This window comes from Monodon monoceros, unplaced genomic scaffold, assembly GCF_005190385.1.
Source record: "Monodon monoceros isolate NGI ecotype Baffin Bay Population unplaced genomic scaffold, NGI_Narwhal_1 Super_Scaffold_18, whole genome shotgun sequence".
Lineage (NCBI taxonomy): Eukaryota > Metazoa > Chordata > Mammalia > Artiodactyla > Monodontidae > Monodon > Monodon monoceros.
This window is the reverse complement of record NW_021703774.1, coordinates 176,105,679-176,110,115: the sequence shown is the minus strand read 5'-3', so window position 1 is coordinate 176,110,115 and position 4,437 is coordinate 176,105,679. Positions and strand designations below refer to the sequence as shown.

At 42.3% G+C, this 4,437-nt stretch overlaps 1 protein-coding gene across 6 annotated transcripts in view; it reads left to right on the top strand.

The window, feature by feature from the left end:
• The window catches only part of CAMTA1 (calmodulin binding transcription activator 1), an 823,330-nt gene that overhangs the window by 100,717 nt on the left and 718,176 nt on the right, over positions 1–4,437 (top strand). The gene's annotated exons all lie outside the window — the stretch shown is intronic.

Sequence of the window (4,437 nt, the reverse complement as noted above, 5' to 3'; positions counted from 1 at the left end):
TCCATGTGAGCTGACATCACGAGGAAGCGGGGTCTACCTGGTAGTCTGTGTTTTCAGCATCCCAACTTCAGTAATGCCCTCAGTATCACAGAGAATCCGCTTGGTCCCTGACTGTGCACTTTTATATTTTAAGTTTATCTTTTAAGTATGATGGCCTTCTCGCCCATTGTAGTCACACGAAAGAAAAAACTCAGTAAACACAACTTAGTAATTATGAAAGCTTACTCATTATATAAGTTTTGTTAAACTCTCTTTATTCTAATTAAAATGTTTCCATCTGATGGGGAGATGAATACCACGAGCTGGAAGTTAAGCAAGAAATTAAAAGAGCGTTAATGGCTTAATTGCCGTTTGTTTTGAGGTTTTCCTCCCCAGTAAGTGGTATTTTACTTATCAAGTCACTCCTTTACACACACACACATCTTTATGACGAATGGACTGGAATGTATCCCAGCAAAAGAAGAGCTATTTTATGATGCCACTTGTAAATTATAACACGTTACGTTAGAGAACCAAAGGATTAGCTTTTTAAAATCATCGTTAGCGTAATTACTTAATTTGCTACACACACAATTCTGGTTTCTTAGAAAGTGAAGGTCAGCGTGTCTAGGAGACCAGGAAGGTGAGCATTTGGACATCTGTTCATTTTTTAAAAATTTAGACGTGGGTCGCTAGCGTGCTCTTGTTATAATTCTAGCCTCAAAAAATCCAGAGTATAACATTTAAATTTGTAATTTATTCCTTCAGAAATTTACTGCTGAAATTTAAGCTATAACCACGTAGTCGGGGTAACCTCAGCCAAGGCAGGTGTCTGGGCTGCAGTAGGCAAGCTCCTGCCCCTCCTGCCTCCTCAGGGTGCAGAGAACCCACACGCATGCCAGCTCTCTGGATGGTTCTGGGTGTCATCTGCATCTGTCCTTACTAGTAACGCACTCATTAACCTGATGCTTCTGTCTCTGGATGTAGATGTAGGTGCAGGGAGAGAAATACCAGAGCCCACAGCCCAGCACGCCTGCACCAGCTGCCTCTCACCTCACCCCCACTGCCGGACACTTCTGTCCTTCACACGTGCTGTTTCTTTCTCTCCCCTGGCCCTTCCTCCCCAGGTCTGCTTTATCTGGCAGAAGTTCCTTCTAGAGGCCAGCCCAGCTGTCACTTCTCCACACACCCTTTCTGCACAGCCTGACCTGTTGGTTCACTCTTACCATGGGCACTGCTTTCCATATCCCTCTGAGGGCCCTTGCCACCTTGTATTGTAATTTCTCTCTTTATCGGCATCTTTAATTCACTAAACTGTGAGTCTGGAGGAGGTGCTGGGCCTCACCTATTTCTTTTTCCATAGCACCCAGCCCAGCATCTGCAGGTAGTTGTGGGTGGCTGAATGGGGCAGGTGACACACTGTGGTCATGTACCTTCAAGCCAGAGAGGTACACTTAATAACTGTTTTGAGGGAAGAGAATAGATACTGTTTTTGTTGATACACATCTTAAAATTTTGGTAGCAGAAAGCAGATGGGCAAAGGGCGATAGAAAACAAGTCAGAAACTGCTGTCTGATTCCATATAGACAATCACGTTATGGTAAAAAAGAAAAAAAAAATATATACATACACACACACATATATATGTATATATAAAATTTACATTTGATCGCCTTGAAACCTTCCGTCTGTTGTTCTGCTGTCTTAACTAATTATTTAATTGAATAGCACCTAGGGAAATAGATATAAATGTCATGAGAACTTCCCTTGTAAGAAGCTCTTTTCTTTTTGTAATGTGTCCTTTTTAGGACGCCTTCAAGGCTTGTGAAATTGACTGTCTTCTGAGCATTGGACACGTGCCTGAATATGATGGTTCTTTTTTACTTACCTCGATTCACTGGAATTCAATGGTCATGCTAATATTCAGTCAATTTGAGGACTGGTTGGAAATAAGTCCCAAAATCAAAAAACAAATCAGACAGCATCACTCCCCCCAGAGCACGATGCGTTCCCAACTTGCCTTGTAAGACTCATTGGTACAGTGTTCAGTGTCTTACCCCAAATCACTCACTTTATGGCTCTTCCCCCCAAGAGTACCTAAGCAAGGGGTTGTAAATGAGAGACAGATTCGAGAAAACAGATCTGAGGCTTTCCTTCACCATCAGTGTGCATTTGGGTAATTTTAAGGGGACTGTAGAAATCACCTATAGCTTATTATTGGGATCTTACATAATTAGCAACTGGTAGTCCGTTTCCTTATTCTGTATCCTTTGAAATCCTGTATTTTTCTAACCTGTGAAACTGGCCTAGGAAGTAACGATTGGGAGTGCTTGGAATTCAGTTTAAGAAGTTCACCTTTTTAGTCCTGTGCTTCAACTAATAGTCTCTAGCAGGGGAGCCTCTCGAAACATTGTGTTCTGTTATATCAATGTGTACTTAGACACGTTAATCTGAATTAGAGAGCTGATTGTACATAATGACTCCCCCGGGATGCTATGTTAGAAAAAAACAAAACAAAAACTTAAGTAGTTTACTGAATATGCATAGTCAGTAAAAAATTCTTCTAAAATTAATGTTAATTGAATCTGAACCTTGATCATCTTCAAACCTTAAATTTTTAATTTGATCCTTTAAAAAAGTTTTGTGGCCTCTTAAAGATACAATCTACAACCCAATAAAAGTTATGCTGTAATGATTACGAAAAGAACGGCTGTAAAAGAACCAATTTTGAGTTACCATAGAGAAATAAGTCAGATGTGTGGGAACATATATGTACATATATGCATGTACATATACATACATATATATACGTTTAATATATACTTTAGTTTGCCTTTACCCAGAGGTCTCTTGTCTCTGCCTCTGGAAATGGGGCAAACTTTCTTCAGTTTAAAACAGAAATAGAAGCGACGGTCTTGACCCATTTTACACTTATTTATTTCAGGCTCTCACCACACACTTGTTCATGGGTGCAGCAAGAAGAGGGATCCACAGAGTTGGAGCCGTGAGGGCTGACATATTGGAATGAAAGCTGGCAGAATTCGTAGGGAGAGCTTTGCCATCCTGCCAGCTCCATATCTGGCTTCAAGACAATTCTATTAGTGAATTAATTGTACTCAAAACCTGAAATTAATTTGAACTGAATGTTACTAAAAAGATTAAAGTGACCCAGGCTTGCTTCATCCGGAGTTATTATGAAGGAGATCTCTGGCCTGACCTAGCTCAGGTAGAGGGGGTCTCTGTCCACATGCCACCTGGTCACAGAGGCCTTGTGACCACCCATATGCCCAGATGCCACTCTCGGTCCCCTTAGCGAGCTGCTCTTTTTGTAAGAGCAACAGTCTGTTTGTTGGCCTGACTCCTGGGAGAATGGAAGCTCCATGAGAGCAGGGCCTCTGTCATGTCTACCCTGTGTCCCCAGCACGTAGGACAGAGCCTGCACAGCATGGAGTCTAAATAAATGCTGCTGAACGGGTGAATGGGTCACCTAGCACTGCATCCTTCCTGAACGTTTTCCTTTTAATTTGCCTTTTATACGTGACTTCTAAAAATGATAAAGCAGTGAAATTTGGGGAGAAATATAAAAATTTTGTTGTGATTGAAATGACTGTCAGACTAGTAGAGGGTGTTCATAAGAGCACATCAGGACTTGGAATTATGGATTATAAAACTTACTACATGTTATGGTATCCATGGCTCCTGATGAAGAAATAGATGCAGGAAAAACATGAGTCATGTCTGGAATATTTTAATATCAAGACATCTAATGAGAGTCTAGAAAGAAACATTGAAAAATAAAATAGGGAGGTATGGGCTTCCCTGGTGGTGCAGTGGTTGAGAGTCCGCCTGCCGATGCAGGGGACACGGGTTCGTGCCCCGGTCCGGGAAGATCCCACATGCTGCGGAGCTGCTAGGCCCGCTTGAGCCATGGCCATTGAGCCTGTGCGTCCGGAGCCTGTGCTCCGCAACGGGAGAGGCCACATCAATGAGAGGCCCGCGTACCACAAAAAAAAAAAAAGAAAAAGAAAATAGGGAGGTAGAAAATAAGCAGACATTAAAATCTTTTCTTGATATTTAATCATTTAAGAGAATAAAATTTGGCATCAAGTAAACAAGGTAAACCAAAATATTTCCTAGATCAAATGGGCGTTAACAAAGATACAGAGGGAACTTGAAGGTATTTATTTAGATATTAGTAACAGAGTACTTTTGTTCCAGATTACCTTCATGAATGTGACAGGGACTCCATCTTTATTCTTTGTGTGTTGGCATAGGCTGGAATACCCATGTTGTTCTTGAAGATGTTGTTCTTTGAGGAGGTTGTTCACCCCCTCCTCCCTCCCTCCTCCCTCCCTCCCTCCCCCCCCCCTCCCTCCCCCCTCCCTCCCTCCCCCCTCCCTCCCTCCCTCCTCCCTCCCTCCCTCTTCCCCCCTTCCTTCCCTTCCTTCCTTCCTTCCT